The sequence below is a fragment of the Oncorhynchus kisutch genome, unplaced genomic scaffold (assembly GCF_002021735.2).
Source record: "Oncorhynchus kisutch isolate 150728-3 unplaced genomic scaffold, Okis_V2 scaffold1456, whole genome shotgun sequence".
NCBI classification, from domain to species: domain Eukaryota; kingdom Metazoa; phylum Chordata; class Actinopteri; order Salmoniformes; family Salmonidae; genus Oncorhynchus; species Oncorhynchus kisutch.
The window spans coordinates 30499-58203 of record NW_022263401.1 but is presented as its reverse complement, the minus strand read 5'-3'; the positions used below and the strand labels follow the sequence as shown (position 1 = coordinate 58203).

Genomic DNA, 27705 nt, shown 5'->3' with positions numbered 1-27705 from the left:
CTCCTCTCTGTGTCCCTCAATGGGCACCACTGGCTTGGATCCTACACTACAGACACACAGAAATAGACTGGCTGTTAACTGGTGACAGGCTGTGAACAAATAGACACATACTGGACCATAACACATCAATATCTCCAGTGTTTCATAGTCTAAACAATATTATGTTGTTACTTCACTAGGAGGTGAATCTCTGTCTCCCATCTTCTCATTGATCCGGCTCTGTTGGACTCTGCAGGTAAGCGGTTGGTGTCAGTCTCCTGGACAATGACATGTCGTTTGACTGTGTAGATCCATCTAAGTCTCTGTGTGTCTCAGGAAGACCAGCAGAGAGATGGACTCCTTTACTGTCCAGCCACACCAGCTCAGGCTCAGGGTGCCAGCCTTCTGATTCACACAGCAGACCCATCCCTCCCTCTCTGTGTCCCTCGATGGACACCACTGGCTTGGATCCTACAGCTACAGACACACAGATTGGATGTACCTGGTGACAGGCTGTGAACAAATAGACACATACTGTATCCAGTAATATGAAGGAAAGAGGTGATGTCATTGTACTGTAATTAGATTATTACATTAACATGAAAATAAATCTCACCTTTAACGAGGACTTGAACAGTGAAATCATCATACCAGCTCTTTGACTGAATTAAGCATTTGTAACGTCCCTCATCAGTGCCTTGTACCCTGGTCAGTTTCAAAGAGGTGTTTCCCCTCCATAGTTCCTCTTCATACAGTGAAGTTCTTCCACTATAGAAGAGAATCTGATCCTCTCGTATGATTCTGTGGTTTTGGTAACGAAAGACACGACTGTCTAAGAAGTCCAGGTTAAGCCAGTCCACTGTCATGTCCTCAGCACTGATGTTGGGTTTGAGGTAACAGGGCAAAATGATGTCATCACCAGCTACAGCAACAATGGAATCAGTTGGACCAAGAACCTCAAACTTCTCTGAAGAGAACAGACATATTAACAGTTTCAATAGTTTACAGTGGTTTCCTCTCTCATCTGCACAGATCTGAAATACACTGTAGATATATAGTGGTACTATACACTGTAGTATATATAGTAGTACTAGACACTGTAGTATATATAGTAGTACTAGACACTGTATTATATATAGTAGTACTATACACTGTAGTATATATAGTGGTACTAGACACTAGTATATATAGTAGTACTAGACACTGTAGTATATATAGTAGTACTAGACACTGTAGTATATATAGTAGTACTAGACACTGTAGTATATATAGTAGTACTAGACACTGTAGTATATATAGTAGTACTAGACACTGTAGTATATATAGTAGTACTAGACACTGTAGTATATATAGTGGTACTAGACACTGTAGTATATATAGTAGTACTAGACACTGTAGTATATATAGTAGTACTAGACACTGTAGTATATATAGTAGTACTAGACACTGTAGTATATATAGTAGTACTAGACACTGTATTATATATAGTAGTACTATACACTGTAGTATATATAGTGGTACTAGACACTGTAGTATATATAGTAGTACTAGACACTGTAGTATATATAGTAGTACTAGACACTGTAGTTATATAGTAGTACTAGACACTGTAGTATATATAGTGGTACTATACACTGTATAATATATAGTAGTACTATACACTGTAGTATATATAGTAGTTCTAGACACTGTAGTATGTATAGTAGTACTATACACTGTAGTATATATAGTAGTTCTAGACACTGTAGTATACAGTGCCTTGCGAAAGTATTCGGCCCCCTTGAACTTTGTGACCTTTTGCCACATTTCAGGCTTCAAACATAAAGATATAAAACTGTATTTTTTTGTGAAGAATCAACAACAAGTGGGACACAATCATGAAGTGGAACGACATTTATTTGATATTTCAAACTTTTTAACAAAGCAAAAACTGAAAAATTGGGCGTGCAAAATTATTCAGCCCCTTTAAGTTAATACTTTGTAGCGCCACCTTTTGCTGCGATTACAGCTGTAAGTCGCTTGGGGTATGTCTCTATCAGTTTTGCACATCGACATTTTTCCCATTCCTCCTTGCAAAACAGCTCGAGTTCAGTGAGGTTGGATGGAGAGCATTTGTGAACAGCAGTTTTCAGTTCTTTCCACAGATTCTCGATAGGATTCAGGTCTGGACTTTGACTTGGCCATTCTAACACCTGGGTATGTTTATTTTTGTACAATTCCATTGTAGATTTTGCTTTATGTTTTGGATCATTGTCTTGTTGGAAGACAAATCTCCGTCCCAGTCTCAGGTCTTTGCAGACTCCATCAGGTTTTCTTCCAGAATGGTCCTGTATTTGGCTCCATCCATCTTCCCATCAATTTTAAACCATCTTCCCTGTCCCTGCTGAAGAAAAGCAAACCAAACCATGATGCTGCCACCACCATGTTTGACAGTGGGGATGGTGTGTTCAGGGTGATGAGCTGTGTTACTTTTACGCCAAACATAACGTTTTGCATTGTTGCCAAAAAGTTCCATTTTGGTTTCATCTGACCAGAGCACCTTCTTCCACATGTTTGGTGTGTCTCCCAGGTGGCTTGTGGCAAACTTTAAACAACACTTTTTATGGATATCTTTAAGAAATGGCTTTCTTCTTGCCACTCTTCCATAAAGGCCAGATTTGTGCAATATACGACTGATTGTTGTCCTATGGACAGAGTCTCCCACCTCAGCTGTAGATCTCTGCAGTTCATCCAGAGTGATCATGGGCCTCTTGGCTGCATCTCTGATCAGTCTTCTCCTTGTATGAGCTGAAAGTTTAGAGGGATGGCCAGGTCTTGGTAGATTTGCAGTGGTCTGATACTCCTTCCATTTCAATATTATCGCTTGCACAGTGCTCCTTGGGATGTTTAAAGCTTGGGAAATCTTTTTGTATCCAAATCCGGCTTTAAACTTCTTCACAACAATATCTCGGACCTGCCTGGTGTGTTCCTTGTTCTTCATGATGCTCTCTGCGCTTTTAACGGACCTCTGAGACTATCACAGTGCAGGTGCATTTATACGGAGATTGATTTCACACAGGTGGATTGTATTTATCATCATTAGTCATTTAGGTCAACATTGGATCATTCAGAGATCCTCACTGAACTTCTGGAGAGAGTTTGCTGCACTGAAAGTAAAGGGGCTGAATAATTTTGCACGCCCAATTTTTCAGTTTTTGATTTGTTAAAAAAGTTTGAAATATCCAATAAATGTCGTTCCACTTCATGATTGTGTCCCACTTGTTGTTGATTCTTCGCAAAAAAAATACAGTTTCATATCTTTATGTTTGAAGCCTGAAATGTGGCAAAAGGTCGCAAAGTTCAAGGGGGCCGGATACTTTCGCAAGGCACTGTATATAGTAGTACTATACACTGTAGGATATATAGTAGTACTATAGGGTGGAGGCCTACAGAAGAGTTGGATTCACCATTAGTTTAGTTTTTACATCAGTACAGAGGATATGAATCAGTACAGATTCATATCTCCAAGGTGGCATAGCAGTTCAGACGTCTTTTGTCCTCGTCTTGTCGTGTCCTGTATATATATATATTTACAACTTTTTCACATACATTTTATTTGTATTTTCCATCAACTCATCTTCAAAACACTCTCCTGCAACCCGCCTCACCAATGTATATTTATAAAAAAGTATTATTTACCTCAGATCTGTAATCCTCCAAGAAGCTAGCCAGAAACTCCAAGAAGCTAGCCTGAAACTAGCCAGAAGCTAATCCAGAAGCTAGTTAGCTCCTTTACTGGCAAATCGTTAGTATTCAGCTAACCACGGTTTGTGGTCATCAGCTATCCTTTAGCTCGAAAATCTATCGCCAGTTCTGTACGGCGCAGCGCGGCTCGGAACGGAACATACCGGACCAATTTTTCTCTCCATGTCCCTGGATTTCGACTGCTCTCTGGACATTCATACCCGGATCTCACAGCTAGCTAGCTGCTATCCGTGTGACTATCGGCCTTCGTCGATTCCGGAGCAAACATCAATTATTCCGGAGCTAGCAAGCTCCGTCAATCACTCCTGAGTTCCATCAATCACACCTGGGCTGCAGTCACCTATCCGGACCCGTTTTACTGCCTTCGCGGAGCCCCACCGGGCCTTCACAACTGGACTGCCGACGTTATCTACCCGAAGGAGTTATTCGGCTGGCTCCTCCGTAGCGACGTTACCTGAACGCCCATCTGCGGCCTGCTAACCGTTAGCTGTCTTACCGGCTGCTATCTGAATAGACAATCGGACAATTTTTTTATTATTTTATTATTTTATTATTATTATTATTATGTTTTCTTCTTGGGCCTCTATAACTATATCTATTGTTTTTATTTTTGTTGTTGTTGTGTGATTTGGATTAATCCCCTCTACCACACGGAACCCCACTAATCTACTGACGGAACGCAAGAGGTGGCTAACAACAGACCTCCATCCTATGCTAGCTTGCTACCGATGCCCTGGCTAGCTGTCTAAATCACCAACCAACCTCTCCACTCACCGGACCCTTTTGATCACTCGACTAAGCATGCCTCTCCTTAATGTCAATATGTCTTGTCCATTTCTGTTCTGGTTAGTGTTTATTGGCTTATTTCACTGTAGAGCCTCTAGTCCTGCTCACTATACCTTATCCAACCTATTAGTTCCACCACCCACACATGCAGCAATGACATCTCCTGGTTTCAACGATGTTTCTAGAGACAATATCTCTCTCTTCATCACTCAATACCTAGGTTTACCTCCACTGTATTCACATCCTACCATACATTTGTCTGTACATTATACCTTGATGCTATTTTATCGCCCCCAGAAACCTCCTTTTACTCTATGTTCCAGACGTTCTAGACGACCAATTCTCATAGCTTTTAGCCGTACCCTTATTCTACTCCTCCTATGTTCCTCTGGCGATGTAGAGGTGAATCCAGGCCCTGCAGTGCCTAGCTCCACTCCTATTCCCCAGGCGCTCTCTTTTGACGACTTCTGTAACCGTAATAGCCTTGGTTTCATGCATGTTAACATTAGAAGCCTCCTCCCTAAGTTTGTTCTATTCACTGCTTTAGCACACTCTGCCAACCCGGATGTTCTAGCTGTGTCTGAATCCTGGCTTAGGAAGACCACCAAAAACTCAGACATTTTAATTCCAAACTACAACATTTTCAGACAAGATAGAACTGCCAAAGGGGGTGGTGTTGCAATCTACTGCAAAGATAGCCTGCAGAGTTCTGTCCTACTATCCAGGTCTGTACCCAAACAATTTGAACTTCTACTTTTAAAAATCCACCTCTCTAAAAACAAGTCTCTCACCGTTGCCGCCTGCTATAGACCACCCTCTGCCCCCAGCTGTGCTCTGGACACCATATGTGAACTGATTGCCCCGGTTTCAGAGCTGGTCCTGGGTGCACCTCAGCCACGCTCAAGGTCCTAAACGATATCTTAACCGCCATCGATAAGAAACATTACTGTGCAGCCGTATTCATTGATCTGGCCAAGGCTTTCGACTCTGTCAATCACCATATCCTCATTGGCAGACTCGACAGCCTTGGTTTCTCAAATGATTGCCTCGCCTGGTTCACCAACTACTTCTCTGATAGAGTTCAGTGTGTCAAATCGGAGGGTCTGCTGTCCGGACCTCTGGCAGTCTCTATGGGGGTGCCACAGGGTTCAATTCTTGGACCGACTCTCTTCTCTTTATACATCAATGAGGTCGCTCTTGCTGCTGGTGAGTCCCTGATCCACCTCTACGCAGACGACACCATTCTGTATACTTCCGGCCCTTCTTTGGACACTGTGTTAACAACCCTCCAGGCAAGCTTCAATGCCATACAACTCTCCTTCCGTGGCCTCCAATTGCTCTTAAATACAAGTAAAACTAAATGCATGCTCTTCAACCGATCGCTACCTGCACCTACCCGCCTGTCCAACATCACTACTCTGGACGGCTCTGACTTAGAATACGTGGACAACTACAAATACTTAGGTGTCTGGTTAGACTGTAAACTCTCCTTCCAGACCCATATCAAACATCTCCAATCCAAAGTTAAATCTAGAATTGGCTTCCTATTTCGCAACAAAGCATCCTTCACTCATGCTGCCAAACATACCCTTGTAAAACTGACCATCCTACCAATCCTCGACTTTGGCGATGTCATTTACAAAATAGCCTCCAATACCCTACTCAACAAATTGGATGCAGTCTATCACAGTGCAATCCGTTTTATCACCAAAGCCCCATATACTACCCACCATTGCGACCTGTACGCTCTCGTTGGCTGGCCCTCGCTTCATACTCGTCGCCAAACCCACTGGCTCCATGTCATCTACAAGACCCTGCTAGGTAAAGTCCCCCCTTATCTCAGCTCGCTGGTCACCATAGCATCTCCCACCTGTAGCACACGCTCCAGCAGGTATATCTCTCTAGTCACCCCCAAAACCAATTCTTTCTTTGGCCGCCTCTCCTTCCAGTTCTCTGCTGCCAATGACTGGAACGAACTACAAAAATCTCTGAAACTGGAAACACTTATCTCCCTCACTAGCTTTAAGCACCAACTGTCAGAGCAGCTCACAGATTACTGCACCTGTACATAGCCCAACTATAATTTAGCCCAAACAACTACCTCTTTCCCAACTGTATTTAATTTTAATTAATTTATTTATTTTGCTCCTTTGCACCCCATTATTTTTTATTTCTACTTTGCACATTCTTCCATTGCAAAACTACCATTCCAGTATTTTACTTGCTATATTGTATTTACTTTGCCATCATGGCCTTTTTTGCCTTTACCTCCCTTCTCACCTCATTTGCTCACATTGTATATAGACTTGTTTATACTGCATTATTGACTGTATGTTTGTTTTTACTCCATGTGTAACTCTGTGTCGTTGTATGTGTCGAACTGCTTTGCTTTATCTTGGCCAGGTCGCAATTGTAAATGAGAACTTGTTCTCAACTTGCCTACCTGGTTAAATAAAGGTGAAATAAAAAATAAATAAAAGGAAGGAAAGGAGACTAGGAGAGGAATCCACCTTAGGTTATGCACCTTAACACTACACAAGCAACTAAAGACACAATGAGATAATATTAATCACACACACATCAGAAAGATGAAGGAAAGGAGACTAGGAGAGGAAATCACCTTAGGCCAGACACCCTAAACGGATCTCCACAGTTTACACAATGGAGCTGATGGACAATAGTAGTAGAACTATGTAGACAGAGGAGCAAAAGGACCTCCTTCTGCTCCGTTTGATTAGACTGGGTAGAACCCTTAAGACCACAATAGTGACTAAAGACACAATGAGATCATATTAATCACACACACAGAGGTATTGAAGGCAGTGAGATATTAAATGTGTTTTCTACTGTACCAGAGCCTGCTGTGTGTAGGAGATGTAGAAGAATCAGACACAGACAGTCTAGTTGAGTCACCTTCATTCCTGAAGAAGACAATTAGATTCATCATAAAGAGAAAGACTAACACAACTTGAAACCTGGAAAGCAATACTGTAGCATTAATTATACAATAACAATGGATAATATAGTATAACACATTTCAAAAGACAACTAGCTGATCCATTTACCTGGTTGAATCGGTCCTATTGAGACACTGCAGTCTGATAAATGTACTAGTGTTCTGTGATCAAACTATTGTGATGTGATCAAACTACCTTCTTCTTTCTATTCCTTGGAACAAGAACCTGTTCAACTGCATCGCTGCACACAACTGTTGCATAGTGAGCTCAGAATCAGATAACATGGGTGTGAACTGTGGTGGTACGTTTTGGTTGTGGATTCTAAGCCTGATGTGCAGACCACATGACACAGAGAGGTCTATAACCCAAGCAAAACACATTATAGTTTACTTAAATCTGTGCCACTCCTTTTATATAGTATGATATGTTTATGTTAGGTTACATGACTAGACTAGATGTAACTTAGTAAACGTAAATACAGAACATTTAAATTAGTATGTTACGTTTGATATGGTCACATAAGACAGATGGTTATTTAAGGCAAAACTGAAAGGAGGGTGGTTGGTCGAGGTGGACGTTTAACGTAAACATCTAGTGTAATAATCTAGTGTTGACGTGTTTGAATCTCACCACGAACAAACACACGTTCACACTCATGTACCTCTTCTAAATCATTTCCATTTGAATGTACATTAAAAGGAACAGCCAAGGAGAGCAAGGCTTTCAAACCTTTCTAGAGGCTCTTTAATGTCTTGTGTTTTTCCACAGGAAGTCCCTTACAGGAAGTCCCTTACAGGAAGTCCCTTACATTTTACAGTCCATAGTTTTCCTACACAGATCTTATTGTTAAGCACCAGTGAACTACAGGTCACATTCATTTAATATCTTTAGAATGTGCAAAGGCATCCTTGAAGATGTAGACAGGCAGCGGGAACAAGTGTGAGAAACTGTCACAAACCCAAATATCAAACACACAAAACGTAACAAAAAATATATATATTGCTCCTGTGAGCACCACCATATGATCCTTAAAGGGGCAATCTGCGATTCAAACAACTAAATGGCCACCCACTATATGGCCACCCACTAAATGGCCACCCACTAAATGGCCACCCACTAAATGGCCACCCACTAAATGGCCACCCACTAAATGGCCACCCACTAAATGGCCACCCACTAAATGGCCACCAACTAAATGGCCACCCACTAAATGACCACCCACTAAATGGCCACTCAGAAATTAAACCACTCAAATTGAGTGACCATCCATGAGATCAAAATGATAGTTTAACCATGTTCTGAAGCTATACAGCGTTAGTTACCAATTACATTATTTACAAGAAATGTAGTGAAACAAGCTGATAATTTGGGTTCTGATTAGGGAAGACATTTGAACTAAACTCATGAGGTATTTATTCATTAAATTCTCTAACAATCAATGGCTACATATCATTCATTTAAAGGTTAAAAAAAATGGATGTACCAATACTGGATTGTCCCTTTAATGGCAGATCATCTGAACACACAAGACTGTGTTTCCCCCGAGACACTAATCAGAAATAGTAGGGTTCTGGAAGCCCTATTCATTAAGACTTGTGCTATTATATTATTTAACAGTAGTTAACCCCATGATGATAGGCTGTGTCCCAAATGGCACTCTATCCCCTATGTAGTGCACTACTTTTCACAAGGGCCAATTTGGCTCTGGACAATAATAGTGCACTATATAGGGAATAGGGTGTCATTTAAGAGGAAATCACACTCTGGATCAACAACACAAACATATATCATATAAATATTGTTATGACCAATCTGTTCTGTAAATATTAAATACAATATATTTCCTATGGATTTATGATGAATTTACATGAATAACCATACACACATTAAGAATAAATACATGAAGATAAAATGTCCATCTTGAAAAGAGAAACAGGAAATTGATCTAAGACCACTGGAGGAACGAGGCAGATGACTGGAGGTAAGTGTGGATCAGTCTTAGACCTCAACCACTGTGTCACAACATAAATACATCAATACATTCAGAACAAAAGACTAACTACAGTGAGGGAAACAAGTATTGGATCCCCTGCTAATTTTGTACATTCGCCCACTGGCAAAGAAATGATCAGTCTATCATTTTAATGGTAGGTTTATTTGAACAGTGAGAGACAGTAATAACAAAAAATCCAGAAAAACTTATGTCAAAAATGTTATAAATTGATTTGCATTTTAATGAGGGAAATAAGTATTTGACCCCCTCTCAATCAGAAAGATTTCTGGCTCCCAGGTGTCTTTTATACAGGTAACAAGCTGAGATTAGGAGCACACTCTTAAGAGGTTAAAACCTCTTGGGGCTAGGGGGCAGAATTTTCACTTTTGGATAAATAGCGTGCCCCATTTCAACTTCCTGCTACTCATGCCAAGAATATAAGATATGCATATTATTCGTAGATTTGGATAGAAAAACTCAGAAGTTTCTAAAACTGTTTGAATCATGAATGTGTGTATAACAGAACTTCTGTAGCAGGCAAAACCCTGAGGACTAACCGTTCAGATTTCTTTTTTGAGGTCTCTGTCTGTTCAGTGAGTTCTCGTTGGCAAACGATATTTCTTAGGAACTGGTTTTCAGTTCCTACCGCTTCCACTGGATGTCACCAGTCTTTGGAATTTGGTTGTGGTTATTCCTTTGTGCAATGAAGAAGTAGGCCAACTAGGAACTGGGTAACACTGTTGAGAGTTGCGCAAGACTTGAAAAGTAGAGCTGGTTTGTTGTCTTCCTGTATTGAACAACAGATAGACCCGTCTACAATTTGATCGATGATTAACGTTTAAAAATACCTAAAGTTGTATAGTTTAAAATATTTTGGCAAAGTTTATAGGCAACTTTTGAAATATTTTGTAGTGACGTTGCATTTTTTGGAAGCAGTTTTTTTGGGATCAAACGCGATTTTTTAAATTGACATTTGGATATATATGGCTGGAATTAATCGAACAAAAGGACCAATTGTGATGTTTATGGGACATATCGGAGTGCCAACAAAAGAAGCTCGTCAAAGGTAATGCATGTTTTATATTTTATTTCTGTGTTTTGTGTAGCGCCTGCAGGGTTGAAATATGCTACCCTCTTTCTTTCCTGCTTGTGCTATCATCAGATTATAGCTTCTTATGCTTTCGCCGACAAGCCTTTTTAAAATCTGACATGTTGGCTGGATTCACAACGAATGTAGCTTTAATTGAGTATCTTACATGTGTGATTTAATGAAAGTTAGATTTTTATATAATTTTTTTAATTTGCCACGCTGCATTTTCCCTGTTTTTGCCCAAGTGGGACGCGACTGTCCCGCCTATCCGTAATCTCAGTTTGTTATCTGTATAAAAGACACCTGTCCACAGAAGCAATCAATCAATCAGATTCCAAACTCTCCACCATGGCCAAGACCAAAGAGCTCTCCAAGGATGTCAGGGACAAGATTGTAGACCTACACAAGGCTGGAATGGGCTACAAGACCATCGCCAAGCAGCTTGGTGAGAAGGTGACAACAGTTGGTGAGATTATTCGCAAATGGAAGAAACACAAAAGAACTGTCAATCTCCCTCGGCCTGGGGCTCCATGCAAAATCTCACCTCGTGGAGTTGCAATGATCATGAGAACGGTGAGGAATCAGCCCAGAACTACACGGGAGGATCTTGTCAATGATCTCAAGGCAGCTGGGACCATAGTCACCAAGAATGCTGCCTATGACCCCAAGAACACCATCCCCACTGTCAAACATGGAGGTGGAAACATTATGCTTTGGGGGTGTTTTTCTGCTAAGGAGACAGGACAACTTCACCGCATCAAAGGGATGATGGACGGGGCCGTGTACCGTCAAGTCTTGGGTGACAACCTCCTTCCCTCAGCCAGGGCATTGAAGATTGGTCGTGGATGGGTATTCCAGCATGACAATGACCCAAAACACATGGCCTTGGCAACAAAGGAGTGGCTCAAAAAGAAGCACATTAAGGTCCTGGAGTGGCCTAGCCAGTCTCCAGACCTTAATCCCGTAGAAAATCTGTGGAAGGAACTGAAGGTTCGAGTTGCCAAACGTCAGCCTCAAAACTTTACTGACTTGGAGAAGATCTGCAAAGAGGAGTGGCCCAAAATCCCTCCTGAGATGTGTGCAAACCTGGTGACCAACTACAAGAAACGTCTGACCTCTGTGATTGCCAACACGGGTTTTACCACCAAGTACTAAGTCATGTTTTGCAGAGGGGTCAAATACTTATTTCCCTCATTAAAATGCAAATCAATTTATAACATTTTTGACATACGTTTTTCTGGATTTTTGTTGTTATTCTGTCTCTCACTGTTCAAATAAACCTACCATAAACATTATAGATGGATCATTTCTTTGTCAGTGGGCAAACGTACAAAATCAGCAGGGGATCAAATACTTTTTCCCCTCACTGTATTTCACCATATTACTGATTATCAACATTTTGACTTTGCATTAATGTTCAATCTAGCTTTGAAGCGGACAAGTCTTCTGTGTTTGTGTGTGTGTGCATCCATCCATGTGTGCATCACTCTAGCAGTGTACCAGAGCCAGCGGCTGGTGTGAGGGTGATGGGGAACATTAGGACCTTAGCCTTCATGAAGGACAGGTCAGCCAGCCCACAGATCACCCTGGCTGCCTCCTCACTCAGCTGGTCCTCCTCATCGCTATGGGGTTTCCTGACACAAACACACAACACATTAAGATGGAAAAACAAAGAGGCGACATTTGAAGGCAGGTGAGTTTCCCCCCTTTCCATGCAAAGCTCTTTCAGACCTGGCAAAGCACGATATAAATCCAATCGATTATGCTTGATTAGCAATTATTGATCACTACGTGTGTGTGTGTGTGTGTGTGTGTGTGTGTGTCAGTCTGACCTGGTGGAGGTGGTGGTGTTCTCCATAGTAGACATGAGGTAGTTCAGGGTATCAGCTGGACGGCTGCTGGTGTCACTGTCTAGCTCTGGATCCACCACATCACACACACACACACAATGCATATGTACACAAACACCATACCTGTGTTTAGAGTTCAAAATAAAAAGACCACCATAGCACTTCTGTCTTTGGTCCAAATAAAAGGTGTACAAACTACTAGCAAGTGGTGAAGAAACCATCAAGAATTTGGTCTTTCAACACAGTGGGTGGCAGTATGGAGCTGGAATAAGAATCTCCAGAACAGAGGAAAGCAGCATAGAGTTGGATAGAGGGCTCTTCCTTACATCTTTGCCATACTGGCTTCCGTGACAGCATGGGCAGCAATATTGAGAGCTCTCTCCATTTGACTTAAATTAGTTAATTGACAGTCGGTTAACAAACTGAAAGGGTTTGCATACTGCCTCCTGGAGTGTATTGTCTGAACAGGCATTAAGGCCAAGGTGGGTGATTTACAGCCACATCCAGGTATGGGACGTTTGCTCAGGAGTATAATTCATTGGCAGATCCTTCCTGCTGACCTGGATGGAATTCTGTGATCCTTACTTATCCTATAGAAATTCCCACCCAGTTGACTGCTTCCTTATGGTGAACGGCCTCAATGGCACTGCCGGTGTTAAACCAGGATGTGTTACATCTATCCATGTCTATGGAGGAAAGTCGTCAGTGCAGTGATAGAACAGCCAGAGAAAACCAAGAGGCAGGACAGCTCAGATAGGTGTAATATATTAGAAAGAGGTTTATTCACGTATTTACAACAGTGTTTATTGCAACCACACTGAAAGAACCTTAAAACATCTCATTGGTTGGGGGGAATCTAAAAAGAAATATAAAAACATATTCAAGCTAAATCAAATGGTATTTTCTTTTGCCGATATTGTGTTTATATAATCACAGTGATGGTAAAGATCAGTTTCAGTTTACTGAATATATATGTCCTTTTTATTTTACAAAGAAAATGAAAAGTAAAGATACAGAAGAATATAGGAAAACACAGAATAGCAGAAAACAGTAAGAGAATCCTGGCTTTCTCTATCCTGGCTTTCTCTATCCTGGCTTTCTCTATCCTGGCTTTCTCTATCCTGGTTTTCTCTATCCTGGCTTTCTCTATCCTGGCTTTCTCTATCCTGGGATTCTCTATCCTGGGATTCTCTATCCTGGGATTCTCTATCCTGGGTACTAGTAAGATGATCCTGGCTTTCTCTATCCTGGGTACCAGTAAGATGATCCTGGCTTTCTCTATCCTGGGTACCAGTAAGATGATCCTGGCTTTCTCTATCCTGGGTACCAGTAAGATGATCCTGGCTTTCTCTATCCTGGGTACTAGTAAGAGGATCCTGGGTTTCTCTATCCTGGGTAACAGTAAGAGGATCCTGGCTTTCTCTATCCTGGCGTTCTCTATCCTGGGTTTCTCTATCCTGGCTTTCTCTATCCTGGGTACAAGTAAGAGGATCCTGGCTTTCTCTATCCTGGCTTTCTCTATCCTGGCTTTCTCTATCCTGGCTTTCTCTATCCTGGGTACTAGTAAGAGGATCCTGGCTTTCTCTATCCTGGATACTAGTAAGATGATCCTGGCTTTCTCTATCATGGGTACCAGTAAGAGGATCCTGGCTTTCTCTATCCTGGGTACTAGTAAGAGGATCCTGGCTTTCTCTAGCCTGGGTACTAGTAAGAGGATCCTGGCTCTCTCTAGCCTGGGTACTAGTAAGAGGATCCTGGCTTTCTCTAGCCTGGGTACTAGTAAGAGGATCCTAGCTTTCTCTATCCTGGGTACTAGTAAGAGGATCCTGGCTTTCTCTATCCTGGGTACTAGTAAGAGGATCCTGGCTTTCTCTAGCCTGGATACCAGTCTGTTTGTGCTAATATTCTACTTCATGTCATGCCAAACATAATTTTTGGCATATGACAAAGTACAAGGAGTGGAATGTTAGTACAGAACAGGTCTGGATTTCAGGCTTTTTCACATGAGCTTATTTCTACTACAACCAAAATGCAGCTACTAGGGGGATTCCCTTTAGGCTATGGCCACACATTCATCTATATGGCTTGACTTGTCTTTGCCCCATTCCCTCCACTAATACTGAAAGATCTCTCGCCCAGTGCAATAAGAAACAGTGTTTGGATCAATGATGAAGGGTAACAACATGTGAGAAACCTCATCAGCATCACTCTATACAGGGCAGACGAGGTAGCCGGTTAAGTTAGACGTATAGAGAGAGAGCCCTGGGATCCCACACTACAAGATACAATTAAAGGGACAGACAGTCATGAAAATGAGTAGTACCATCTAGAGGGAGACATCAATGTGAAGAGAGGAGCAGAGGAGAGATGGAGAGGGGGGGGGGGTGATAGGGACTATGTTCCAAAGTCCACACTTGCATACGACTTACTTAGAATGTATGTCCAACACATTGAGTCATTATAGGTGGTAGTCTAGTATGTCCAACACATTGATTCATTATAGGTGGTAGACTAGTATGTCCAACACATTGATTCATTATAAATGGTAGTCTAGTATGCTGGTGTGGACATTGGAACCAAAGAAAATAACAGGAGTCAGGTAGCAGCAGAGTCGGAGGGGAGAGTGTGTTCAGCAGCCTCATCTCTAGCCCTGTAGGTAGGGGGCTCAGTGGGAGGACGTACCATCCAGACGGTTGACGCCAAGGGCACTGCTGCTCCAGTCAAACTGGGACCAAGGCTGGGGGGCCCCCTGCTGGCGGAAGGAACAAACTGTAGTGAGGCTCAGCAGTGTGCCCTCTATTCAACACAGTCTCTTGAAGGCCCATACTCACAAAAGGACATCAGACAAAGGAGTGCTGATCTAGAATCAGGTCCCCCTGGTTCTTGTTATCTTATTGATTATGAGTTAAAAGACTAGACTGATCCTAGATCAGCACTCCTACTCCAAGACGCTTTGTGAATATGGCCAGGTCTTCGTGATGGATAGAGGACAGCACAGAGGAATTGGGTGTTAGTTAGTCTAGGGTCAGATATTGTCATTATCCTCCTAATGCTAAGATTAGGATCTGCGGTAAGGATATCTGATCATAGGTCAGAGTTTAGGGTTAACTTCATTATCAAGGAAGTGTAAAAGATAGTGCCCAATGTTGCCCTGTTTGTGTTGGGTATACTGTGTGAGTCACAGGCTGTCTGGAAACATTACCAACTGTCACATCCTACCCACAGGCTGTCTGGAAACATTACCAACTGTCACATCCTAGCCACAGACTGTCTGGAAACATTACCAACTGTCACATCCTACCCACAGGCTGTCTGGAAACATTACCAACTGTCACATCCTAGCCACAGGCTGTCTGGAAACATTACCAACTGTCACATCCTAGCCACAGGCTGTCTGGAAACATTACCAACTGTCACATCCTAGCCACAGACTGTCTGGAAACATTACCAACTGTCACATCCTACCCACAGGCTGTCTGGAAACATTACCAACTGTCACATCCTAGCCACAGACTGTCTGGAAATATTACCAACTGTCACATCCTAGCCACAGACTGTCTGGAAATATTACCAACTGTCACATCCTAGCCACAGACTGTCTGGAAATATTACCAACTGTCACATCCTAGCCACAGACTGTCTGGAAACATTACCAACTGTCACATCCTAGCCACAGACTGTCTGGAAATATTACCAACTGTCACATCCTAGCCACAGACTGTCTGGAAACATTACCAACTGTCACATCCTACCCACAGGCTGTCTGGAAACATTACCAACTGTCACATCCTACCCACAGGCTGTCTGGAAACATTACCAACTGTCACATCCTAGCCACAGACTGTCTGGAAACATTACCAACTGTCACATCCTAGCCACAGGCTGTCTGGAAACATTACCAACTGTCACATCCTAGCCACAGGCTGTCTGGAAACATTACCAACTGTCACATCCTAGTCAGACTGTCTGGAAATGTTACCAACTGTCACATCCTAGCCACAGGCTGTCTGGAAACATTACCAACTGTCACATCCTAGCCACAGACTGTCTGGAAATGTTACCAACTGTCACATCCTACCCACAGGCTGTCTGGAAACATTACCAACTGTCACATCCTAGCCACAGGCTGTCTGGAAACATTACCAACTGTCACATCCTAGCCACAGACTGTCTGGAAATGTTACCAACTGTCACATCCTAGCCACAGGCTGTCTGGAAACATTACCAACTGTCACATCCTAGCCACAGACTGTCTGGAACCTTACCAACTGTCACATCCTACCCACAGGCTGTCTGGAACCTTACCAACTGTCACATCCTAGCCACAGGCTGTCTGGAAACATTACCAACTGTCACATCCTAGTCAGACTGTCTGGAAATGTTACCAACTGTCACATCCTACCCACAGGCTGTCTGGAACCTTACCAACTGTCAACTGTTCAAAGAACATAACTATTCTTACCTCTCTCTCAAAGTTAATTTTGAAGAGAGTATCTAAGGTCCCTCCTCCTCCAATGAGCTTTGAGAAAGGGGTGCGGTATTGAGGAAACAAAGACGGAGGAGAGTTTAACAGCTGGTAACATGTTCACACACAGCCGTGGTGTGCCTGTTGCTCTGGAGTGAAGTTTCCCCTAAGTACAGATCTAGGATCTGCTTCACCTCCCGCAATTCTAACTGTAACCATTTGGAGGGAAAATGCTAAACTGACCACATATCAGCATCTAGGACAACTTCTCCCTACACCTGTTTCTGTACCTGTACTGACGAGGTGGTGGTGGTTTCCTGTGACCCAGGAAGTGCTTGTGCTGTGGCAGCAGTCTTCTCCGCAGTTGAAGATGGTCTCAGTGGCTCTTTGGTGGGCTCTAACATTCCCTGAGAGAGAAATAGGGGAGAGGGGGCGAAAGAGAGAGAGGAGAGAGGGGGGATAACGAGAGAAAGCAATATGGCCGACTGCCAAGTCATCATCTTATTGCTTCACACCTACCCAGTAGTTTTAGATCTGTGAACATTAAGGGGCTATCAGCATACAAGTCTAAGGGAAGGTAGCCTGGTCTCAGATCTGTTGGTACTATCATGTCAACTCCTGGTCATGTTTGGCATGATGGAACAAACTGACTGGTACACATGCTTAGGGGGAGGACCTAGGGACAGAAATGGAACTAGGGCCACCATGGACTGTGTCCATATGGGCCCTGGTCTAAAGTAGTGCACTGTATAGGGAACAGGGTGCCATTTGGGACACAGAACAGTATATGCATCAGTCCACTCACCAGGCTGGCTGCAAACACAGGAACTATGACAGGCTGCTTTCTCTGACCAGTGAACAACTGTGGAGGAGAGACAGAATCAGAAAACACCAAGTAACTTTACATGTAGCAGGAATTCAAGCTGGTGAAACGGTGCTGCTTTTACACCAATAAACAGAATATACAGACAGAATAACATTATATTATAGATGAAGAATTGACATATAATCCACATACAGTATGTACACTATAGATACAGCAGCAACAGAACACTTCTACATAGTAAAGGGGATATACAGACATATTTACAGTAGATGATGTACAATATGGAATTATGGGGAGGGAGGAGAGAGGGAGGGGCTTACGGACAGACAGACAAGACACAGGGAGTGTTCAATGCTCACTGCTCAATGATTGTCTGTATTGTTATTGTTTTTAATAACCTGCCCAGGGACTGCGTTTGAAAATTAGCCAGCCGGCTAAAACCGGCACTTTTACTGAAACGTTGATTAATGTGCACTGTCCCTGTAAAAATCAGCTCAGCTCAGCTCAGCTCAGCTCAGCTCAGCTCAGCTCAGCTCAGCTCAGCTCAGCTCAGCTCAGCTCAGCTCAGCTCAGCTCAGCTCAGCTCAGCTCAGCTCAGCTCAGCTCAGCTCAGCTCAGCTCAGCTCAGCTCAGCTCAGCTCAGACAGACAGACAGACAGACAGACAGACAGACAGACAGACAGACAGACAGACAGACAGACATCATTGATGTTGTTGTCAAAGGCAGATGGCTTCATGTTTTATTTAGTTCTGTTGCTCTGATGGAAAGTCCTTCATTGAGCACTATATATGTAGATGATTTAAAGTCATGTGAAATGCCATCCATCCATTTTCTTACTGTTCTTTACATCTGCTGTTATTCTGTTGGGGAGGCTGTGGCTCACTCTGCTACACATGGAGCCATTCACAGAACTACAGAGTGTGGCTTTAAACTGAAAAGAGACAGTTACCATGTTTCTGGTGTCCATCCCCAGACAGCGGAGCAGGGCCCTGTTGCTATGGGAACCGCCCCACTGGAATCCCAGGCCCACGGCATCGTGGAGGTCCTGAGGCTGCCGCCACGCACCCCTAGGAACCCTGGGTAAAGCAAACAAGGAGGCGGTCACATACAGCAGAGTAGTGCTTTGGCCAGCCTCCAATGCTATGTGCTGTTATTCCACTGAACCATCATTGTTATAATCATCATCATCATCACTAGAGGTTCTCTCACCAGTGTGTAGTGTGGTTGAGCCCCTTCGTCTCCTCTTCCTCAGGCTGTGTGTCTAGAGTCTCTAGCAGAGCCCTGAGGCTGAGCACATTCAACACCTCATCCCCACTGTCCTCCACCTCCTCCACCCCAGTCTCCTCCTCCATGGCAGTCTCCTCCTCCTCCACCCCAGTCTCCTCCCCCTCAACCCCAGTCTCCTCCCCCTCCACCCCAGTCTCCTCCCCCTCCACCCCAGTCTCCTCCCTCTCCTGATCCAGTTCTGGGACTGCCACTGCAGGGAAGCTGGTCTGTAGGACTCTCTGTAGCCAGATAGACAGGGAGTCCTGAATGGGAGAGACATGGCTTGTTTGAGATCTAGTGCAGTGCAGTCTACTACATTGTAATCAAACACAATTAATGGGAAAGATTTTTAAACTAACTATGTCCATCTACCTGATTTTGACTGTCTTATTCCAGCAAACTCATTTAGGTGTGAGCAACCTCTAGGAGCTACCTCTAGGAGCTACCCTCTAGGAACTACCCTCTAGGAACTACCCTCTAGGAACTACCCTCTAGGCGCTACCTCTAGGCGCTACCTCTAGGCGCTACCTCTAGGCGCTACCTCTAGGCGCTACCTCTAGGCGCTACCTCTAGGCGCTACCTCTAGGCGCTACCTCTAGGCGCTACCTCTAGGCGCTACCTCTAGGCGCTACCTCTAGGCGCTACCTCTAGGCGCTACCTCTAGGCGCTACCTCTAGGCGCTACCCTCTAGGCGCTACCTCTAGGCGCTACCTCTAGGCGCTACCTCTAGGCGCTACCTCTAGGCGCTACCTCTAGGCGCTACCTCTAGGCGCTACCTCTAGGCGCTACCTCTAGGCGCTACCTCTAGGCGCTACCTCTAGGCGCTACCTCTAGGCGCTACCTCTAGGCGCTACCTCTAGGCGCTACCTCTAGGCGCTACCTCTAGGCGCTACCTCTAGGCGCTACCTCTAGGCAAACTGCAGTGACAATCTATTGATACAATAATAAAAAACCATCTGGGCAGAATTATTCTTGCAGAGTCAAAGGTTATGACAAACATACTACAAATGTCAGAGTGGATTTCTACCAGACGTGGGACAACTAAGTACTGTTGGATGCCTCGTTATCCAGACTCCTGGAGAATCCTGTTTGGAGTCCCAACTCTCTATCACTTTACAGGGGCGGCAGGGTAGCCTAGTGGTTAGAGCGTTGGACTAGTTACCAGAAGGTTGCAAGTTCAAACCCCCGAGCTGACAAGGTACAAATCTGTCGTTCTGCCCCTGAACAGGCAGTTAACCCACTGTTCCTAGGCCGTCATTGAAAATAGGAATTTGTTCTTAACTGACTTGCCTAGTTAAATTTAAAAAAAATAAAAAATACATTTGAGGCTGACCATTCATCTCACCGGTATAAATTGTGTGTTGGGGAAAATGTGAGGTGATGGAGCTGGGACTGTCTCTCCGGTGTTACACAATATAAATCCACTCTAATAACTCAGAAGACCACTCACCTGCAGACTGTCCCTTCGTACAGCAGCACCTCCCTGACATCTCGCTCCCCCATTCTTCTCCTCTGCCTCTTCTGTCCGCCTGGCTCTATCCTCCTCTCCAAACTCTGCCCAGGTCTCCCCCTCTGACAGACCTCTCTGGTCCCCATACGCCCCCCAGCCCTCCTCCCTCTCGCCCTGCCCATCCAGGGGAGCAGAGTGGAAGTCTGCAAAGCTGTCGCTGAGGGGAAGGTCTCCATGTCCAACCTCCTCCCCACACGCCTGGGTCGGACCCGGGTCCTCAGAATAGTCCTGTTCAAAGACACCAAAGCCCTCCTGTGTCCTGGACTCTGATTGGTTGAAGTCAGCAAAGCCCTCCTGTGTCCTGGACTCCGATTGGTTGAAGTCACCAAAGCCCTCCTGTGTCCTGGACTCCGATTGGTTGAAGTCAGCAAAGTCCTCCTGGCTAGGGAAGGATCCAGCATCCCTGAAGATTCCAAAGTCCTCTTCTTCATCTTCCTCCTCCACCATCTTTGTCTCGGTCTCCTCCCTGAGGTCACTCCGCTGCACCTCCTCTTTCTCCTTCTCCTCCTCCCCTATTGACGAGGGAGTGAAGACCGTCTCGCCAAAGTTCCCAAACTCCTCCAAAGCGTCTGACGACACAGCCTCACCAGAGGAGGCAAACTCCTCACTCACTGACCCACTGACTGTGGTCTGGAGAGGAGAGACACTGTCCTCTGTTTCGCTCTCCTCATCTTCCTCCTCCTCCTCCACCCTCCTCCCTCCCAGTTCTGGGTCCTGTGTAAGTGTGCTATCCCTGTTGATGCTGGGTGCCCTCTCTCCAGGCTCCCCCAGCCCCTCACCCCTAGCACAGAGCACCTCTATGGGGGCTAAGAGGCCAGAGTCCTGAGGGTGGCCCCTTAGCTCACAGTGTTGCTGGACTCCAGTGCAGTCCCTGTCCCCTTGCTGTGCTAAACATTGAGAGTCAGGCCCGCCAGGCTCTATTCTGGCCCGCTGCTCTATGTCCTTCTGGACCGAGTGTGCATTGCAGAAACCGTTGGTTAGGTTTGTCCCTTCCATCCTGCCGTCCTTCCTGTGCTCCGTACTGTGAGTGTGAGTGAAGCCGCAGCACCAGGGTTCCAGCTCCATCTCTGGCTCGGCGAACGCAGAGAAGTCTGCAAACCCCTGATCCTGGCTGGGGGAGCCCAGGCCAGCCGGTACAAGACCTGTGGTGAATTAATTCATACATTTTACTGGAACGTATTTAAAATACATATAGAGATGCCTCAGCCATTTGAGTACAACAGTACATATAAAAAATTATTGAGGATTAAAAACACAATACAACAAAAACTTCTATTACAAAGACTAAGTTGCTAGGCAACCTCACTAACAACTCCATGACAGCCCTCGGGATTAAAGTCCCTTCGTACCTGCAGACATGGTCCCCTGGTGATGCTGCTTGGCAAACCCATTGGTGAGAGGGAGGTCAGGGAGGTCGCAATGACAGGGCTGCCCTTTGACCTCCAACCCCGGCCGAACCCTGCCGACCTCTGAGGTCCCAGTATTAGCGGGCTGTGATTGGTCCACCACCGGCGCCCATGGCTTCTTCAGGTCGTCAGCTGCTCGGAACTGTTTCGAGATTCCGTTGCTATGGGTAGTTCCGGATAAAGAGGAGGATTTACTAACACTAAAGTGCACCGTTGATAGGGTCGGGGAGGCGGGGTCTGTTGTGGGGGGGCACGGCTGGTTGGATGACATTGCCACACCCCCAGAGAAATCCCCAAACTCGTCATCGTCCTCCTCTCCCCCTGATTCGTCGTCCAGCGGAGGGGGGGAGGAGGAGTATATGCGCATCACTTCCTGTTCCATGGGAGAGCTCTCCTGGCTGAAGGCCTCATAGATCTGTAGGGAGAACACAGACAGGTTGAGTACAGAACGGCCTACTAGAAGACAGGTTGAGTACAGAACGGCCTACTAGAAGACATCCTGAATGTTCAATCAATCAAATAAATGTGGTGGTGGGAGAAAAATAAAAGGAAGGTCTTGTTCTACATAGTCATATGTCATTATTAACAGACAGTAGGCCTTGTTCTACATAGTCATATGTCATTATTAACAGACAGTAGGCCTTGTTCTACATAGTCATATGTCATTATTAACAGACAGTAGGCCTTGTTCTACATAGTCATATGTCATTATTAACAGACAGTAGGCCTTGTTCTACATAGTCATATGTCATTATTAACAGACAGTAGGCCTTGTTCTACATAGTCATATGTCATTATTAACAGACAGTAGGCCTTGTTCTACATAGCCATATGTCATTATTAACAGACAGTAGGCCTTGTTCCACATAGCCATATGTCATTATTAACAGACAGTAGGTCTTGTTCTACATAGCCATATGTCATTATTAACAGACAGTAGGTCTTGTTCTACATAGCCATATGTCATTATTAACAGACAGTAGGCCTTGTTCTACATAGCCATATGTCATTATTAACAGACAGTAGGTCTTGTTCCACATAGTCATATGTCATTATTAACAGACAGTAGGTCTTGTTCTACATAGCCATATGTCATTATTAACAGACAGTAGGTCTTGTTCTACATAGTCATATGTCATTATTAACAGACAGTAGGCCTTGTTCTACATAGTCATATGTCATTATTAACAGACAGTAGGCCTTGTTCTACATAGTCATATGTCATTATTAACAGACAGTAGGCCTTGTTCTACATAGTCATATGTCATTATTAACAGACAGTAGGCCTTGTTCTACATAGTCATTTGTCATTATTAACAGACAGTAGGTCTTGTTCTACATAGTCATATGTCATTATTAACAGACAGTAGGTCTTGTTCTACATAGTCATATGACATTATTAACAGACAGTAGGTCTTGTTCTACATAGTCATATGACATTATTAACAGACAGTAGGTCTTGTTCTACATAGTCATATGACATTATTAACAGACAGTAGGCCTTGTTCTACATAGTCATATGTCATTATTAACAGACAGTAGGCCTGGTTCTACATAGTCATATGTCATTATTAACAGACAGTAGGCCTTGTTCTACATAGTCATATGTCATTATTAACAGACAGTAGGCCTGGTTCTACATAGCCATATGACATTATTAACAGACAGTAGGTCTACATGCTCTTCCTATTGTAAGTTAGCAGTAACAAATAAAGCAGAGTAAGTTTGGATAAACAGAGCGACCATTTTACTCACATATGCGCCTAAATATTTAGCCGTCTGACCTGGAATTCTATCCTAGGAGCACCAGTGTACCACGACAGTTTTGGAATTCTATCCTAGGAGCACCAGTGTACCACGACAGTTTTGGAATTCTATCCTAGGAGCACCAGTGTACCACGACAGTTTTGGAATTCTATCCTAGGAGCACCAGTGTACCACGACAGTTTTGGAATTCTATCCTAGGAGCACCAGTGTACCACGACAGTTTTGGAATTCTATCCTAGGAGCACCAGTGTACCACGACAGTTTTGGAATTCTATCCTAGGAGCACCAGTGTACCACGACAGTTTTGGAATTCTATCCTAGGAGCACCAGTGTACCAAGACAGTTTTGGAATTCTATCCTAGGAGCACCAGTGTACCACGACAGTTTTGGAATTCTATCCTAGGAGCACCAGTGTACCACGACAGTTTTGGAATTCTATCCTAGGAGCACCAGTGTACCAAGACAGTTTTGGAATTCTATCCTAGGAGCACCAGTGTACCACGACAGTTTTGGAATTCTATCCTAGGAGCACCAGTGTACCAAGACAGTTTTGGAATTCTATCCTAGGAGCACCAGTGTACCACGACAGTTTTGGAATTCTATCCTAGGAGCACCAGTGTACCAAGACAGTTTTGGAATTCTATCCTAGGAGCACCAGTGTACCAAGACAGTTTTGGAATTCTATCCTAGGAGCACCAGTGTACCACGACAGTTTTGGAATTCTATCCTAGGAGCACCAGTGTACCACGACAGTTTTGGAATTCTATCCTAGGAGCACCAGTGTACCAAGACAGTTTTGGAATTCTATCCTAGGAGCACCAGTGTACCAAGACAGTTTTGGAATTCTATCCTAGGAGCACCAGTGTACCACGACAGTTTTGGAATTCTATCCTAGGAGCACCAGTGTACCACGACAGTTTTGGAATTCTATCCTAGGAGCACCAGTGTACCAAGACAGTTTTGGAATTCTATCCTAGGAGCACCAGTGTACCACGACAGTTTTGGAATTCTATCCTAGGAGCACCAGTGTACCAAGACAGTTCTGGAATTCTATCCTAGGAGCACCAGTGTACCACGACAGTTCTGGAATTCTATCCTAGGAGCACCAGTGTACCAAGACAGTTCTGGAATTCTATCCTAGGAGCACCAGTGTACCAAGACAGTTCTGGAATTCTATCTTTAATATATTTAATATATATTTAATATATTTCACTGTGCTTCTAAATGTATTTGTGTGCGCCTACATTTTTCAACTCGGCACAAACGTGCTCCTTGTAAAAAAAAAAGTCAGGGTAGAGCCCTGCTAAATGAACATCAGAAGAAGGTCTCCTGTGGAGGAAAAAACTATAAGAAGATTATTTTTTGAAAGAGAACCTTTCAAACTTGTTTGAAACGTGTTGGGGGAAAAAACACTTTGGCTACTCAGACATCAACTGTAATCATGTCACCCAAGTGTATGATTGAGTCCCAAATGGCACCTTACTCCCTATATATAGTCAAATCTAATTAAATTTGTTTGCTCCAAATACAACAGGTGAAATGCTTACCTACAAGCCCTTAACCAACAATGTAGTTAAGAAAAAATAAGTAAAAAATTGTTAAGTAAAAAATAAAAGTAACAAATAATTAAAGAGCAGCAGGAAAATAGCAATAGCGAGGCTATATACAGGGGGTACCGAGTAGAGGTCAACCAATTAATCGGATTGGCCGATTAATTAGGGCCGATTTCAAGTTTTCATAACAATCGGAAATCGGTATTTTTGGACATCGATTTGGCCATTTTTTTTTACACCTTTATTTAACTAGGCAAGTCAGTTAAGAACACTTTCTTATTTTCAATGACGCCCTGGGAACAGTGGGTTCACTGCCTGTTCAGGGGCAGAGCGACAGATGTTTACCTTGTCAGCTCAGGGATTCAATCTTGCAACCTTACAGTTAACTAACGTTAGTCCAACACTCTAACCACCTGCCTCTCATTGCACTCCACGAGGAGCCTGCCTGTTACACGAATGCAGTAAGGAGCCAAGGTAAGCTAGCATTAAACTTATCATATAACAAACAATCAATCAATCATAATCACTAGTTATCTACACATGGTTGATGATATTACTAGTTTATCTAGCGTGTCCTGCGTTGCATATAATCGATGCGGTGCGCATTCGCGGAAAAAGGACTCCAGAGCTCTAGTATCTGGGGGAGCCTGGGAACTGTCAGCTGAGTGGTTATAAACTGTGGTGAGACTCATGAGAAAATCCCTATGTTGGTGTGTATGTACGTGCGTAGGTTAGGATGGTATAAAAGGAATGTATTTGTGAAAACTTGAGAGCTCTCACAAATAAATCGGGATCTGATCAATTGTTAGCTGAGAATTCTATCTGTTTTATCTAAGACCAGAACTTTACAACCTCTGGGTATCAGACAGATAAAGGTCATTGGAATTTATGAACATTGATTACAAAATTACTTAACAGAAGTCCTTTGGACATAAACTTGGCACTCTGGTACCACTTGCCGTGCGGTAGCATAGAGAACAGTCTATGACTTGGGTGGCTGGAGTATACCAGGCAGTGATGCAACCATGCTCTCGATGGTGTAGCTGTAGAACTTTTTAAGGATCTGAGGCCCCATGCCAAATCTTTTCAGCCTCCTGAGGGGGAATAGGCTTTGTCGTGCCCTCTTCACGACTGTCTTGGTGTGTTTGGACCATTCTAGTTGGTTGGTGATGTGGACACCAAGGAACTTGAAGCTCTCAACCTGCTCCACTACAGTCCTGTCGATGAGAATGGGGGCGTGCTCGGTCCTCCTTTTCCTGTAGTCCACAATTACCTCCTTTGTCTTGATTGTGTTGAGGGAGAGGATGTGTCCTGGCACCACACGGCCAGTTCTCTGACCTCCTCCCTACTGGCTGTCTCATCGTTGTTGGTGATCAGGCCTACCACTGTTGTGTCATCGGCAAACTTAATGATGGTGTTGGAGTAGTGCCTGGCCATGCAGTCATGAGTGAACAGGAAGTACAGGAGGGGACTGAGCACACACCCCTGAGGGGCCCTTATGTTGAGGATCAGTGTGGCGGATGTGTTGTTACCTACCCTCACCACCTGGGGACGGCCTGTCAGGAAGTTCAGGATCCAGTTGCAGAGGGAGGTGTTCAGTCCCAGGGTCCTGAGCTTAGTGGTGAGCATTAAGGGCACTATGGTTTTGAACGCTGAGCTGGAGTTAATGAACAGCATTGTCACATAGATGCGCCTTTTGTCCAGGTGGGGAAGGGCAGTGTGGAGTGAGACTGCATCATCTGTGGATCTGTTGGTGCGGTATGTGAATTGGAGTGGGTCTAAGGTTTCAGGTATAATGGTGTTGATGTGAGCCATGACCAGCCTTTCAAAGCACTTCACGGCTACAGACGTGATGCACTACTACCCAAGTGCACTATTATGTGGACCGTGGTCAAAAGTATTGCAGTTGATAGGTGAACAGGATGTCATTTTGAATGCAGCCTGTGTGTCATTGACTTCCCCATGCATGATTTTGTGCTCTCACTAAACAGGAACTGTAAACACAAATATGTTTGGCACGCAAAACAGCAGGAGCGAGATTTGGTTGTTAACTCTGAGTTTGGACTATGTTCAGTCTTATCCCTCAGAGGAATGGGTGTTTTATAGGCTGAAGTGGTCCTAGATAACAGCAGGTTTGTAGGTTCCCACTGGGGTTACCCATATGAGAATGTATGCACGGACTACTTTAAGTCACTATGGATAAAAGTGTCTGCTAAATGGAATATATTATTAGGCTATATTATATTATTACTAAGTAGCAGATATTAACGGCACAGTAAGCAACAGGCTAAATCAAGACTGTTTCAGGCCTTATCAGGATTAAAGCTTGCCAACGTGTTATTTGTTGTGCATTAAGGATGGACTAACCTGGGGTGTATTCATTAGTCGCAGACCGTAGCAAAAAGTTGGGCTTGTTTCAAAACATTTTGCAACGGAAACTGTTTACTCAGTAAGGGGAGTACACTTTGAAAGAAGGGTAGAGGACCTTCACCTTCAAGGTGAAGGAGGGAGC

The 27705-nt window shown here is 44.0% G+C and overlaps 1 pseudogene; it reads right to left on the bottom strand.

Moving 5' to 3' along the window:
- Nucleotides 1-171: 171 nt before the first annotated feature.
- LOC109876495 (aftiphilin-like) overlaps nt 172-27705 on the bottom strand; it is a 29871-nt pseudogene continuing 2337 nt past the window's right edge.